This window comes from Kogia breviceps, chromosome 3, assembly GCF_026419965.1.
Source record: "Kogia breviceps isolate mKogBre1 chromosome 3, mKogBre1 haplotype 1, whole genome shotgun sequence".
Classification (NCBI taxonomy): domain Eukaryota; kingdom Metazoa; phylum Chordata; class Mammalia; order Artiodactyla; family Physeteridae; genus Kogia; species Kogia breviceps.
The window spans coordinates 11,241,829-11,259,040 of NC_081312.1; the positions used below are offsets into that span (position 1 = coordinate 11,241,829).

Here is a 17,212-nt window from a genome sequence, read left to right on the forward strand (position 1 = left end):
AATAAAGCAAAAAAGTTAAAAATCACTGGTCTAGGTCAACCTGCTGATTTTACAGAAAAGGAAACAGCCTTCCAGAAGTAAAGTGATTTATCCAAATTCAGCAACTTGCCATAGCAACAGTACTTTAAAAATAAATAGAACTTCCCAGAAAATGTTTTTTCTGTATTGAAAAATGGCTTACCCTGATCTTTCTGAATAAAAGTATTTTATAATCATCAATCTTTCTTAAAATCTTTGACAGAAATATTTGCCACAAATATTATATTTTTCATGCTTACAAATTAAATACTGTGTTCATCATGCTTATAAATTAAATGTTATAAATGATTTATAAGTCTTGTCTAAAGACATGAATTTATAATTTCTATAAATTTCTTTGCCAAAAATTATCAAGGAAAAAGGACAAGCTTAATCGATATAAATGCTACATTTTACTTATACTGTTAATTAAAATTATTCCATTTCTTCTATAAACTTCCTCAACACAGCATTACACACAGCCACTACTGGAAAGGACTGAAACTGGCAAGAGAGATGAACCCCATTTGTCTCATCAGCAGTTTAACCACTCAACAGGTTATATTTTTAAATAAAAAGAGCTCAGAATATTTGCCAGGCTTTGAGCTAAATGTCAGAAAAACAATAAGATAGGAGCTATCTGTTTTTCCATCTACAGACCACATAATAGATGCTCACTAAATGCCTGTTCACATGAAAGAGCAATTTCAGTCTTCTGATCAAAGAGTAAATATTTTGATTTATCTACTACCCTACACCTAAGGATTAAAAAATTATCACACCTCGCATTTCCTGAAGGAATTTTAAATCTGGCTATGGAGATGAGATAGATAGGTAGTATATGTATATGGAGATGATCAGATATCTGAACTTTATACCAATTGGAAGTTAGCCAATAAAGTACTCATCTGGGAAATCGACAGTGAAAGTTCTACCAATGATATCACTGTCAAAATATTTTACAATCAGCTGTTTCACCAAGAAAATCATTAGTTTATTGTCAGATCTCACTTTTAAACCAAGAGTTGAACTACTTCATTTATTCCCCAAACTCACATTTTAAAACTATTCCATAAAAATTTAACCTGAAGACATGAAAGCTTCTACACACTAATTCTTCCCCAAAGAACATCCTGTAAATTCTTAAGATTTCAAAATAAAAACTTCCAAAACACCTCACAAATAGAAGACCTCCTCCAAGAAATTCCCCTTGATCCTCATTATTTGTAGAGTCCATATTTGCAAATTCTCCTACTTGCTAAAATTGATTAGCAACCCCCAAATGAATACTCACAACACTTTCACATCATTCACAGACATGCAGGGGTGGTGAAAAATGTGAATTGCCCAATGCTAAGGTCAAACAAGGCTATGTTCTTAACTTCTTATTTCAGTTCTCATACTGTAAACAAGTGTCCTTTCCATGGTCTACTTAGTGTCACACTTTTTACATTTTTGTACTTTTGGTTGGAGATTTCACTGTTTAAAATGGCCCCCAAACAAACCAATATATACAGCATGGATAAACAAGGTCCTACTGTATAGCACAGGGAACTATATTCCATATCCTGTGATAAACCACAATGGAAAGGAATATGAAAAAGAATGTATATATGTGTAAATGAATCACTTTGCTGTACAGCAGAAATTAACACAACACTGTAAATCAACTGTACTTGAATAAAATAAATTTTTAAGAATAAAATAAATTAAAAAATAAAATGGTCCCCAAGCATAGTGCTAAAGTGCTGTCTAGAGTGTCTAAGTACGAGACCGTGATGTGCCTTAGAGGAAAAATATATATATTAGATAAGCTTCAATCTGACATGAGTTATAGTGCAGTCGGCGATGAGTACAATACTTATGAATCAATAATATATAATAAATACGGTGTCCTTAAATAGAAACACACATAAAATCAGGTTATATATTGGTAGGTTGAGAAATATATTGTGACCAGAGGCTCACAGGAACCTAAGCCTGTACTTCCCCTAGGAGCAGTGGTTCAGTGTGTACTAATTCAGCATTCAGTGACTACATAATAAAACTACCCCAAATAACAAGAATCCACTACTTTGAAAGTGACACCTTTATGCATGTAAAATTAACAAGACAGGGCAACAGAGTTTGTTCACCAAAATGAACGACCATTTCCCAACATATAGCATTATTCCATGAGAATACTCAGTAAATACGTGTGTCAAGTAAATGGTTCAGAAAATTAAGCACTCCAGTTTTATGGCAAAGACTCCTCCAGTGCAATATTCCTCCCCAGCCAGCACAAAGGCAGACCGAATGGTCTACCTGTAATGGTCTCCTTTGTCATTAGCTGGAGCACATGGAGACGGCCATTAGAAGCTTAAGCACACAATCACCAGAGTCAGAGAAGAAAAATGTTCGGTTAAGTCTGGTCTTACGTTGCAGTTCTCATTAGTGTACAACTGACCCCTGAACAACACAGGTCCACTTACACAGGAATTTTTTTTCAACAAATATATATCACAAGATCCGAGGTTGGCTGAATCCTCGGAGGCAGAACCTCAGATACTGGAGGGCGGACTGTAAAGCTTCGGAGGGAATTTCGACCGCAGGGAGGGTCAGCACTCCTAATTCCGCCCGCACCGCCCCCTCCCCTCCGGAGGCCCGCACCTCCCCACCTTTCAAGGGTCAACTGTATTTTCCTTCAGTAGATTTTGTCCGCTTTCACGACGTTTCGAAAATAACCTGTGACCACACATTAATACCAAGCATGAACAAGTGTCTCAATTTTATTTAACATTCTTAAGTGACTGTATAACTCTATGACGCACAATACCAAAAAAGTGCAAAACAGTCACCATAAGCATGCGGTTATGAAAGTGAATACCCACAATGGTTGCATCATCAATCCAACTAAGAACTTTTGCGCATTTAAAGAAGCCACAGCGTTTTCTGAAAGTTTGCTGGACGTAAACAGCTGCTCTACACCTTCTCCCACTACTGTCTTCGGTTCTGGTTCAGATTGCTCAGCAAATACCCACTAGGGGTTAAGAAGGCGGTGAAAAACACCGCGAGGGCAATAGCCACCGCCTGGAAGAGAAGATGAAAAACGCTGTTAGCGACGGCGGCTTCCGGGAACAGTCACTCGCTGCCGAACAAAAGAAAACGAAAAACGCCCTTAAAGGTTTTGAGGAGTTTGGCTGTTGTCATCGAAACGGGGGCCTGGTGAAACCTGAAAAGCGGGAGCTCCCTTCCTAGTCGACCCAACAGAAATTTTTGAGGAGAACTCATTTTCCTTCTCATGGCGCCCCAGTTCTGACCTTTGAACTCTGGAAGCTAGACGCTGCCCACGATTTCCAACGTTTTAGGGAAAACGCTACGTCTTGGCAATTTAGAGGGCGATCGAAGGTGGCAGATATTCTGAGGTGGGCAACGACAGCTCTGCCCCTCGGACTTCGCGCCCATAAAAGGTACCGAGGACGAAGGCTCGGCCCTTTGAAGCCCGCGCGCTCCTCCAGGTCGCCGCTTCCCGCCGCCTCAGGCCCAACCCCGGCGCCCTCACCGCGACGCCGCCCCGGCCCCCCACCGGGCCTCTGAGCCCTCCAACTGCGGCCCGGCCACCGCAGCCTCCCACCCGAGCGGAGGCCGCGTCCACCCCGCCTCGGCCACGCGCTCCCGTCCGTCGCGTCCCGCCTGCGCCGCCCCAGCGGGTGGACCCCAACTCACGATGGTCGACGCGGGGCGCTGTCGCGGAAGCGCCAAGTGGACCAGGCGCTGACCAGGCTGCAGGACCAGCAGGGTCACACGGCGGCGGGGAAGTAAGCAGACAACCGGCAGGCGCGGCATGACTTTCGGCTGAGGCGAAGACGCGAGGATCGGCGAGGCGAAGTGATGTGAGGGAAAGCGAAATGACGCGGGACAAGGTTTGAGCGCGGGAGCTCTAGAACTGGGCGGGCAACTGGTCTGCGCAGGCGCCCGGGCCAAAGGGTGGGGGGCCTGCTCCCCTTCTCCCCGCTAAGCCCCACCCCCGCCACGCCCCTTCCGCTCCGCACCCTGCTGTGCCCTGCTGTCTCACACGTCCTCCCCACTCCCAGTCCTCGTGCACCTCTTCTCGCGTCACACGTGCAATACCCCAGTCCCGGTAGCCCTAGGCCCTGCTTCCTACCCCTCCCACATTGCCCTCTTCCTTACCTACCTTGCCCAGGCCCCCAGCGCTAAGGCACACAGTATCTCGATTTTCTGCTGGTGAGATGCTGGACACCTCTGTACTTACTTCCCCTTATCTTTCATTCCTCCCTACCTATACCTCGCAACATGCCATTACTTCTGTTCGTGGAATTTACAACATTTATACTCTGTTCTCTAATGTTAATTACATTTTCCATACATTATCTATAACTTAATTCCCAACATTGAAAACCAAGAACAAGTATCTGCTGTGTGCTGATATAAAAATATTCATGGCAGGAATAGAGTGTTTGGATCCAGTAAAGAAGGTGATATAATTATATGTCACTAGACTTGTAGCTCTTGAAGGAGAAATGGAATATATTGTGATTTTCAAATTTAATACTATAATAATCCTATATCTACTCTCTAAGATGATCTAGTTTCTTCACATTATTTCACTTCTAGGCTTATTGCACAACCAGCATTCTAGGATTTCTTTTAATTGTCTTATTTCTACTTCCTGAATTCTTTCTCTGTTTTTGGATTCCTACTTCATTTTGCTGTAGTACATCCTTAAGCACTTCTTTCAGGAAGGGTCTGTGGTTGATAAATTTCCTCAGTCCTTGGAAGTCAAAAAAATATTTTGCTCCATACTTAAATGCTAATTTGGCTGAGTATAGAACTCTGGGCTCAAAATCATTTTTCTTCAGGAATTTTAAAACCATTATTCCCTTGTTTTCTAGCAGTTAGTGTAACTGATGTGAGCCAATATAATTCTCATTCCTTTGATGTAGCCTCTTGTTTCTTCTTGGAATCTTTTTATCTTTGGACTTGTGAAGTTTCTCCAAGTTAGGGCTAGATATGGTTTTCTTTCATTCATTCATGAGACTTTTTAATTTGAAGACTTGGATCTTTCTTTAGCTCTGGGAGCTCTACTTCTATGTATTATTTATGTCTTTCCCTCTATTTTCTTTGTCTTCTCCTTGTGTCTTTACATGGGGTGGCAAGAGCAAGGGAGCTCTCTGTGGTCTCTTTTATGAGACAGAATACCATTCACCAGGGCTCTACTCTTGACCTAATCATCTCCCATAGGCTATACCTCCTGATACCATCACATTGGAAGTTACAATTTCAACATATGAACGTAAATATGCAGTCCATTACATTTAGTAAAAAGAAGAATGCAAAACATCTCATTAAAAAGTTTTAATTCTTAAAAATTATCATCACAAGAAAAAAGATTTTGTAACTGTGTGTGGTAACAGATGTTAACTAGACTTATTGTAGGGATCATTTCTCAATATGAAACCGCACACCTCAGTTGGGACTTGAACCCACAATCTTCCACCTGAAGCCACACAACTCGTCTCTGGACTTAATGAAGCTCAGGTTCTTTATGTTTCAGTGCAGAAGGAATTCAGCAAGAAGCAAAGTGATAGGTAAGAAGTAGATTTATTAATATCCTTTGTAAAGAGGTTGCAGGAACATGGGGCATGAGAGGATGGTCATGTCCCAGGTCTCAGGTGAGTTCTTGGGGTGGGCCACCAAGTGAGGGTCCCTGGCTTCTCGCAGGAAAGCATTCAAGAGCAAACCATAGTAAAGGAAAAGCAGAGATACACATTCCATAGACAGAATGTGATCTGTTTCAGAAGGTAAGGGCAGCCCTGGGAGATACACCCTCCGTAGGCAGAGTGCGGGCTGTCTCAGAAGGTGAGAGCAGCCCTGAAATATGGGGTGGTTAATTTTTATGGGCTGGGTAATTTCATAGGCTAATGAGTGGGAGGATTGTTCCAACTATTTTGGGGAAGGGGCGGGGATTTCCAGGAGTTGGGCCACTGCCCACTTTTTGGTCTTTTATGGTCTGCCTCAGCACTGTCATGGCACTTGTGGGTGTGTCATTTAGCATGATAATGTATTACAATGAGCATATAATGAGGCTCAAGGTCTACTGGAAATTGAATCTTCTGCCATCTTGGACATAGTAGGTTCTAACCAGTTATTGTGTCCTCAATGGCTGTGTCATTCTTTTAATGGTTGTGCCCTGCTCCCCTTCCCTCTTGTCTCATTTATACACAAATAGCATATCATTATATTATACACCTGAAACTAAAATAATGTTATATGTCAATTATATCTAATTTAATTTTTAAATTTTTACTTATCTTTTTACTGAGTATACTTGATTTATAATAATATATTAGTTTCAGGTATACAACATAGTGATTCAAAATTTTATAGATTATACTCCATTTAAAGTTATTAAAAATAAATAAATAAAATAAAGTTATTATAAAATATTGGCCATATTCCCTGTGCTGCACTATATATCCTTGTAACTTATTTATTTTATACATAGTAGTTTGTATCTCTTAATCCCCTACCCTTCTTTTGCCCATTGCTCTTTCCCTCTCCCCAGTGGTAACCACTAGTTTGTTCTCTATATCTATGAGTCTGTTTCTTTTTTTTATATTCGCTACTTATTTTTTAGATTCCACATGTAAGTGACATCATGCAGAATTTGTCTTTCTCTATCTGACCCATTTCACTTAGCATAGTACCCTCCAAGTCCATCCATGTTGTTGCAAATGGAAAATTTCATTCTTTTTTATGGCTGAGTAGTAGTCCATTATATATCTATATCTATATCTATATCTATATCTATCTATCTATATATATATATATATCTCACATCTTCTTTATCCATTCATCTGTTGATAGACACTTAGGTTGCTTTCATATCTTGGCAATTGTAAATAATGCTGCTATGAACATTGGGGTGCATGTATTTTTTTGAATTCAGTATTTTCATTTTTGTTGGACGTATACCCAACCATGGAATTGCTGGGTCATATGGTAGTTCTATTTTTAGCTTTTTGAGAAACCTCTAGATAGTTTTCCACAGTAGCTGCATCAATGTACGTTCCCACCAACAGTGTATGAGGGTTCCCTTTTCTCCACATCCTTGCCAACATTTGTTATTTGTGGTGTTTTTGATGATAGCCTTTCTGACAGGGGTGAGGTAATATCTCATTGTAGTTTTGATTTGCATTTCTCTGATGATTAGTGATGAAGAGCATCTTTTCATATTCCTGTTGGCCATCCATATGTCTTCTTTGGAAAAATGTCTCTCCAGATCTTCTGTCTATTTTTTAATTAGCTTGTTTATTTTGTTGATGTTGAGTTGTATAAGCTGTTTATATATTTTGGATATTAATCCCTTATCAGTCATATCCTTTGCAAATATTTTCTCCCATACAGTAGGTTGTCTTTTTGTTTTGTTGATGGTTTCCTTTGCTGTGCAAAAGCTTTTAAGTTTGATTAGGTCCCATTTGTTTAGTTTTTCTTTTGTTTCCTTTGCCTTAGGAGACAGATCCAAAAAATGTTGCTATGATTTATGTCAAAGAGTGTTCTGCCTATGTTTTCTTCTAGGAGTTTCATGGTTTCCAGTCTTACATTTAGGTCTTCAATCCATTTTGAGTTTATTTTTGTGTATGTTGTGAGAAAATGTTTTAATTTCATTCTTTAACATGTGACTGTCCAGTTTTCCCAGCACAACTTATTCAACAGCCTGTCTTTTCCCCATTATATATTTTTGCCTCCCTTGTCGTAGATTAATTGACCATAAGTATGTGGGTTTATTTCTGAACTCTCTATTCTGTTCCATTAATATATGTGTCTATTTTTGTACCAGTATCATACTGTTTTGATCACTGTAGCTTTGTAGTATAGTCTGAAGTCGGGGCGCTTGATACCTCCAGCTCTATTCTTCTTTCTCAAGATTGTTTTGGCTAATTAAAAAAAAAAAAAAAAGAATATCTACTTCCTTAGTTTAGGGGACAGCAATCTATGGCCCACAACCTGTTTTTCTAAGCAAAGTTTTTTGAAAGCCACATGCAAAGTTTTTATATTGATTGCATACTGAAATGATACAATTTTGGTATATCTGGTTAAAAACACAGTATAAAAATTAATTGTACCCATTTGTTTTTAGTTCTTTTAACATAGTGACAGAAAGTTTGAAATTACACAGTTTTCATATCAACCCAATGTTCTCTTGGACAGCTCTGCTCTAGAATCTTACCCTGAGCAATCAGATCCTGCATGAATGTGCCTAGCTACCTCCCTAACCTCATCTCCTTGTCTTCACTCTCCTCTTTGTACATCATGCTGAGTCACACCAGTCTCTTGAATCTACATGGCTTCATTCTGTCTCACTTACAGGTCCCTGCCTGAGAAATCTCCCCTGGACATTCCCACAACTTACTCACTTACATCATTCCATTCTTGTACTACCCTGCAAAAATACAGCCCTCACCCTATTCCCCATGGCTCTCTTTCCGCTTCTCTGAATTATTTTCTTCATGGCCCATCAGGACCATCTGAACATGGTAACTATGTGTCTCCTTCACTAGGAGGTGAGCACTGCAAGAGCAAGAGTCTTGTCTGACTTGCTCACCCTGAAGCACCCCAAGAGGCACCTCACACATGGTAGGTACTCAATAAATATATGTTGAATGAATGAATAATGAATGCTCACATCTCTTTGCTCTCTTTTCCTTCCCAACTAAAGACACTGTCTGGAGAGAGTAGCCTCTCTGACACAGTAGAAATTGACAACATAGGCAAGGGAGGCACTAGATTGTGAAGAGAGGGAATGAATGCACAATGGCACATTTCAATATTGGTCACCTGTTTGTAGCTGTGATATGGGAGAGCACAGCTGGACGAGAGATAGTAATGTATAATGTTCCCAGACGTTTCTCTCCCGCTATGGGTCAAAGAAGACTCGAGTTTTGCCTAGTCAGTTTCTTTCTCTCCCTCATCCTTCAAGATGAGATGTCAGAACTATCCCTTTGAACTCTTGTAATGCAGAATCAGGAGGAAACAGAAGGGGCAAAGGACAGGAAGCTCAAGACACCATTGGGTGCAGTTTTCTGAAGAGTTGAAAAAAAAGTGTTGCAAAGAATTGCACTGTGTGAGTAAAGTAGAAGGAAAAATGAAAGGGAATTTTTAGAAGGAGTGTTGTAGTCGATATATCCCATTTAGGACATCTGAAAAATTGAAATAAAAAACTTGAAATTTTGAAACTGTTTGGGGGTGACAAACTATATATCTCAATTGACATATCTGAGCCTGGACCACATGGTTGATGATTGTATGTTTAGACCATTTACATTAAATGTAAATAAATGTAAGTAATAAGAGGCAAAGTTTATCATATTAAATTTTTTTAAAGATCCAACTATATACTGCCTAAAGAAAACCCACTTAAAGATGAAGATATAGATAGACTAAAAGTAAAAAGATGGAAAAAGATATACATGCAAATATTAGCTACAGAAAGCTGGATTTGCTATACTCTCAAAGTAAATGTCCTTGCAAAGAATTTTTGCACAGATGAAGAGAGACATTTCATAATGATTAAGGGATCAATTAATTAGAGGACATTAAATTCCTAAATGTTTATGCACTTAATAACAAAGCTTCAAAATAGTTGAAGAAGAAACTGATAGACGCAAAAGAAAAAAATAGACAAATCTAAAATTATAGTTGGAGAATTTAAAACTCCTCTTTCAATAATGTTTGTTTTCAACAAAACAAGTAGACAGAAAATCAGTGAGGATATGGAAGACTTGAACAACACCATCATATTGAAGTAACTGATGTTTATAGAACACTGTATTTATCAATACCCAAACACACATTCTTTCCAAGTGTACATGCAATATTTACCAAGATAGAATATGTTCTGTGCTATAAAACAAGTCACAATAATTTGAAAGGATTGAACTCATACACAGTATATCATTTGACGACAATGAGATTAAATTAGAAATCAAAACCATAAAGGTATCTGAAAAAAATCCTCAAATATTTGGAAACTGAACAACACACTTCTAAGTAACCCATGGGTCAAAGAAGAAATCACAAGGGAAATTAGAAAATATTTTCAACTGAATGAAAATTAAAATACATCAGATTTTGTGGGATGTAGCTCAAGCAGTACTCAGAGGGAAATTTTTGGCATTAAACACATGTATTAGAAAAGAGGAGAGGTGTAGTTAAGTCTTTCATTTCTAATTGTGAAACGAGAGGCTTTGTTTATTATTAAAGACTTTATTTCTCTCTAGAGAGGAGACCGGAGGGAATACTGGAAAGATGTTGGACTTCAACGTCCTACAAATCTAGGTTCAATTCCTGGCTTTGTTATTTTTTAACTGTGTCACACTGGACCACTTACATCTTCTCTCAGCCTTAGTTTCCTCACTTGTGAAACTGAGTTAATAACACCTACAGTTCAGGAATACTTCAAGGATTAAATGTGCCTTTGGTACATAGATGGTCACACAATGATATCATGCTTTCCCATGTATCGCCAACAGTAGAGGGCAAATTGTGGGTTAGGGCACAACAAATAGTCAAAGTAGATCTAAATGGCCATGTACAATATAGGGGTAGGGAAAAAAGAGGTATAAACTAGTAGGTATAAAATAAGCTACAAGGATATATGTACAACATGGGGAATATAGCCAATATTTTAAATAACAATAAATGGAGTATAACCTTTAAAAACTGTGAATCACTATTGTACACCTGTAACTTATATAATATTGTACATCAACTATACATCAGTAAAAAATAAAAATTTTTTGAAAACAAAAACAAAAAGGAGAACTATGTAGGAAAGTTGCTAACCCTGAGATGCAGAATCAGTTATCATATTGTTAGAGAAACTCAAACTACGGAGTGACCTAAATCAAGATATATAAAGCCCAAGTAATGAGATAATTTCTACCCTTGTACTTGTTTTTTCTGTAGTACCTGCCTTAACATAAAACCCTAGACGTTTTCATACAGTTTTCTCTGATTGGTTATTTTTTGATTCCAATGTTGTTGACCTCTGGCATAGTCTGTGAACTTCTCTTTTCGTAGCAGCAGTAGTAGTAGTAGTAGTAGTAGTAGTAGTAGTAGTAGTAGTAGTAGTAGTAGTATTTAACCCTTCTAAAGCACCTATTATGTGCCTGGAACTGCTCTAAGCACTTCACAAAGTACTAACTCTCTTAATCCTCCTATACCCCTATAAGGTAGGCCCTATTTATAGATTATCCCCATTTCCAGATGAAGAAACCGAAGCACAGAAAAATCAAGCAAGTTGCCCATAGTTATATTAATGGTTCGGGAGCTTTTTCTTTTCTTCTTTTTTTTAACATCTTTCTTGGAGTATAATTGCTTTACAATGGTGTGTTAGTTTCTGCTGTATAACAAAGTGAATCAGTTACACATATACATATGTCCCCATATCTCTTCCCTCTTGCGTCTCCCTCCCTCCCACCCTCATAGGGAGATTTTTTAATCTCAGGAACTCCTTAGAGGTTATTGATGCCTCTAAAGAGCTTTTGTTTATGTAGGTTATAACTATTACTATTTACTATATTAGAAATACTTAAATATTTAAAGTATTAATTCACTTTAAAATAGCAATAACAAGCCCATCACGTACTAACATAAACATTTTTATGAAATATAAATAAATATTTTTTAAATAGTGAGATAAGTGGCATTGTTTTACATTTTTAAATCTCTTTACTGTCAGGCTTAATAGAAGACTAAACTACCTGAAAAAAATAAAAAATAAAAATAAACTACCTGGATTCCACATCTGTTTTTGCATTCAATCTGTTGTGATGTCCCATGTCATGTAACCTCTGGAAAATTCCACCATACGCTCTACAGAGAATGAGTGAAAAAGTCAAATATCTTAGTGTTATTATGAAAAGAATTTTTATTTAATTGTGTTTTTAATGAAAATAACGGTGACATTGTGGGACCCCTAAAAGGGTCTAGAGGACTCCTATATCCCCATAGTTTGAGCACCTGTGTGTTACATGAGTCCTGTAAGAACTGATTTAATACAGCCTATCCCCACTTCCTGGCCACTGTTGATTGGTTTGAAGTTTGGCTCCTGACTCAAATATTGGGCCAAAGCACCCCTCTCCAGGGATGTTATGCTTGGGATCAGCAGATTGAAACTCAGACTCTTTTATGAAATGAATGGTCTAACTTGGGAGCCATGTTGTTTTTCAACCCACGGAGAAAGCCCTTCCATGGTGAGTTAATAATGAAGCCAAGCTGTTGAAAGCAGCAGGTAAGCAACAGAAGGAACATCCTGACCAAGTTCAAATCCCTGGTTCTCCCTGTTCCTGAAGCTCTGATACTTTCCTGTCCTTGAATTCTGGGCCACTCTTTATTTTCTCTATGATAAATCCTGTGTTGGGCTTAAACTAATCGGAGCTGGATTTCTATCACTTGCAACCCAAAGAGTCTTAACAAAGGCTCTGTTCGTCAAGTCTTTTTTTTTTTTTTTTTCAAGTCTTTTTTTTTCTCAGGTTTTCCCCCACTTTTTAATAAAAAAGTCAACAAAAGTGCTAAAGTAAGCTAAGACAGAGCTCTGTAAGAGACAAGTCTGGCTGAATTAATCCGAATCATGAAAAGTTTAGACTGGGGTGCAGCTGATGTGAGAATCAAGCATCTTAGGTCTTTCTCTGTGACAAAAACCTTAAATTACTTTTGACAGTGTCAGTAAATCTGACTCCAAATTCAGCCACAATGCAATTAAGCTCCCTGCCGGCCCACCCCTACCCCAGGAGGTGGCACTTTTAGCTTCTCAAATTACAGGTACAAACAAACTTCCTCCTTTGGTATCTCCAAGTCACAAGAGACTAGCACTGTTGACTTAAACCTCTCCAATTTTCAATAAAGGGCTTGGTGAGCCCCGGATTCAATATATTCTCAGTGACCTACAATGTGGAACCTTCCTGCTACAGTTATATAAAAGGGCTTGATTAGAGCTATAGACTAGAGATCAGGTTTTTGAGCTCTGTGTATACAATGAAAAAGAAAGGCACACTCGCCCAGTTTTTTTAAATGCGATTTTTATAAATGTTCATGCTCTAAATGAACTGGTGTTAGGGTTCTAGAAAATTATATAATGTACTAAAACTGCAGTGCCTCAGGCTCAAACATCTTCAATTCTCTCGTCTCTAGAAAAAACTTTTAATTGCTGTTCCAGGACCGAAAAGGTCTTTGAGGAATGCAGTGCCTCTCTCTGGGTCTGTTTGTGTCTATCTCTACAAGTGCATGACCACAAAGAGAAACTCAAGATAGGAAAGCAGCAAGAGCAGAGAGCTGCAAAGGTGGGAAAAACACTTGAGAGTTATGCAACTGGTAACATCAGTTAACACACTTTTGAATTGAAAGCACAATGCTGATATAAGATCCAACAAAAGCTGCCATCCATTATTACAAAGAATCCTGAGAAAGAATTGCCCTTCTGCAGTTCAAAAGATAATCTTGGTCTTCCAAGTTCATTCTTTTAAATTTGTACAACATTATTATTATTTTTTTTATTTTTATTTTTTTCCGGTACGCGGGCCTCTCACTGTTGTGGCCTCTCCCGTTGCGGAGCACAGGCTCCGGACGCGCAGGCTCAGCGGCCATGGCTCACGGGCCCAGCCACTCCGCGGCATGTGGGATCTTCCCGGACCGGGGCACGAACCCGTGTCCCCTGCATTGGCAGGCGGACTCTCAACCACTGCGCCACCAGGGAAGCCCAAACATTATTTTTTAATAGAGTCTTTCTTCAAAAAAAAAAATTATAAGCGATGAAAAGTTTTAGTTTTCTTACATCTCTTTTTCATTTTTAAATCCGACATTCCTCTTCCACTCCTGAGGCACACCCAGATATTCTTCAATGGATTTCTGTTATGCAGGAGTGAAGAGAGATTGTAAGTTGGAGCCAACAGATCAAAGGTCAGACCTCCGCACTATCCTTTACTAGCTGCAGAGCTTTAGACAAATAAAGTAAGTATGATAATACTTCTCTTAGAATGCTGATATGGAAGAAATAGAATTTTCCTTTTCTTCATGATTTCAAAAACTCAGCTTCTATATTGTATTTCCAGAAAGATGAGCCTAGGGAGAGGCTTTGGTGGATCGTTACGTACGGTAGAAAAATGAAGGATCAGATTGGAGTAACAGAAAATGGGGTGACATTCACTGATGGAGGGAGCAGGGAGTGGAAAAACAGAACACTTGATTGCAAGTGACAGAAATGTACTGCTTTTATCCACCTCCAACTAGTTTAAGATGAAAAAAGGGGAGTTAGGCAACTTAATGGCTCATAAAAACTAAAATACCAAGGATGGATTGGTTTAGGGCACAGCTGTGCCCAGGAGTTCAAATGATGTCAAGGCTTCCATTTTTCTCAATTTGTTTCTTTCTGCTTGTGGTCCCCATTCTTTCCTATTGCTCATGTCTTTCTCCTTATAGCTAAGGAAGACAATTTACATTGTCCTTTAAGGTCATAATTCCAGAGAAATAGATTAAGAAGAAACATCTCGGGGCTTCCCTGGTGGCGCAGTGGTTGAGAATCCGCCTGCCGATGCAGGGGACACGGGTTTGTGCCCCGGTCCGGGAAGATCCCACATGCCGCGGAGCGCCTGGGCCCATGAGCCATGGCTGCTGAGCCTGCGCGTCCGGAGCCTGTGCTCCGCAACGGGAGAGGCCACAACAGTGAGAGGCCTGCGTACCACACACACACACACAAAAAAGAAGAAACATCTCCTAGGAGAGCCTGCCAGAAATTTCCAGAATAGATTCTCATTGGCTGGCTTGTGTCACATGCCCACCGAGATCTGTTGACTCTAGAACCCATACTCTTCACTGCTCCTGAATACTGTCTTAGCACTTAAAAAAATTTTTTTCAGTCTGTCTTCCTATTAGAGTCTAAGCTCCTCGAGGGCAAAGAATCATTTATTTTTTACCCTGAGCATCTAGCATTGTGCTTGGCACATGGTATTGGATGCTTTAAAAAAATGTGTGTAGGACTGAACTGAAATAGACAAATCTAAACTCTGACATATGATGTGTAAACCAAGTTAATTCAGTATCTAGTAAGTACACCTAAGTGGTATGATAAGAAAACACAAGGTAGATGACTTAAAGGGTGGGAAAAAATCATGGAACACTTACGCATGATTTCTGTAAAGGTAAATCTTACCGAACTAGCATACTAGAGTTCTCCCAGTGTGCAGACAGACAAAAGGACAAGGTGAAACCAGCAGACCTTATTTGGCTTTTCAAAAAGTCTTTGATAGATTTACACATCAAAAGCTTTTAGAAAAATGGTGTTACCCTCGGATTTTAGAATGATATTGTTGGTATTGTTTTAATTTTGTTTGTTATGTTGTGTCTAGGAAACAGAATCAAAATCAAGCCATGAAGGTTAGGAATAAATGAGAAAGTGTAAATAGTGGGGACCGATCTTATTTCATGTTTAATAAATTATCAAGAGGTGGTTTGGACAATGGAATTTTTAGTTTGCATATAACAGCTCTTTCAGTTAATGCAGTAGTTAGCTGAAGACAAAGGCAAAATAATAGAAAATAATGATAGGTGCCTTGAATTTAGATAAGATTCAATTGTGCATTTAGGGGGAAGTATAACAGTATAGGGGAATTGGAGGTGGGCACACAGAGCCAAACCTTTGCTCCAACTAGATGGGCCTATTTCCCTTGCATTTTTTCACTTTTCCATGCACTTCTTGTCTCCTGTCCACACGTGTGCTCTGTTGAAGAGACCCTTACCAGCTAGAAGGAACCTTTTTTTGGACAAGGGAATATTACAATCTCTGCTACAATCTCCAAACCTTCGAGGATTGGGGTTGGGGAGAGATGCATGGGGTGAAAGGGGGAAAAATTAAATAACACAAATTGGAAAGAAATAATCTTTCCAAGGAAGTAAGGAGGTGATGAATGAGCACAAGAAAGATACATCAAATCTGAAGAAAGTCCAGACAAAAGTAACCATCATATTCAAAGAGATAAAATACTTCCATTAAAGGATGTTAAAAAAAAAACTTAAATCTTCCAATCAAATGCAAAACGTATAAAATAATAAAGGACCAAGAGATGGTTAAAAACACATCACAAAATTGGAAATTGCTATTATCTTTTAAGCTTAGAGATGGTTTGAGAGCAACAAAAAGACTTGGTGGCATGACTTGGAAAACTTGTTTCTCAAAGGGTGGGGAGAGATTGAAAATGCAAATACTTTAAAGGGGGTTTTAAATAAATTCCCAGAGGACAAATACAGGATGTATTGCTAGGGCCTGTCAGAACTGTGAGAGATAAAGTGTCTGATGACCCGGGTCAGGTTCTAGTCTTGTCTTGCCTACTTACTAATGCTGCATGTGCGCCCCGGGGCAAACGACTTAGTATTTTTGAGCCTATTTCCTTAGCTGTAAAAGGGCGATAATAATACCTGTCCTGACTACCTCAAAGGGCGGTTTTGGTGTTCAAAGGAAGCCATGAATTTACCAGTGTTTTGCGAACTGTAAGGTGCTCCATAAATATAAGTGTTTTTGTTAGTGCATCGCTGAACTTACTGCAAACTCCCAGGCAAGGGGCATCTAGGGAGAGCGATTTGGCTCTCCCACGCGGCGACTATGTTTTCATCAATCTTTATCCCACGTTTATGGGGGTATCTTGCTGAGGAAAACTTTTCGGTGCCTGATGAAAAAAAAACAAATCCTCTATACAACTAGCAAGGTGGTGTCTGTAAAAGTACCATACAGACAGGGCTTAAGATAAACTGCCAAGAAAACGCCAAGACTGTCAAAAAGGACTTCTCCGTGGAAGCGCAGTCTTCGCTTTACGGAAGATGCGTCGTGAGCAATAGACCATGATGCCGGCCGCCGAATGGAAACATGAATTGGTAGAACCGGTCGTGCGGTAACGTAGTTATTATAATTCCACTCTGACAGATTTAACGATTTGCCACAATTCCGCGGAATAAGCAGGATGCTGCAACGAGCTTCAGACTCCGAGCCGAGAGCGGGAATAATACGCGCGCACTCGGCTGCAACCGATCCCGGGTCCCGTGAACGCGCCTCCCCCCGCCAGGCAAGGCGCGCGCGCCGCCGCCGGCCCACGTGACCCCGGGCGCGGCGGCGGCGGGGAAGGGCGGGGGCTGGGGCCGGCTCCGC

General features: G+C 39.6%; 1 long non-coding RNA gene across 1 annotated transcript; it reads right to left on the reverse strand.

The window, feature by feature from the left end:
• Positions 1–2,860: 2,860 nt before the first annotated feature.
• Positions 2,861–17,065, reverse strand: LOC131752498 (uncharacterized). The gene is made up of 4 exons (XR_009334498.2): positions 16,613–17,065; positions 11,815–11,895; positions 3,724–3,852; positions 2,861–3,087 (listed from the first exon to the last, which is right to left on the reverse strand). It is a non-coding gene; the product is annotated as an uncharacterized lncRNA (long non-coding RNA).
• Between the last annotated feature and the right edge of the window lie 147 nt (positions 17,066–17,212).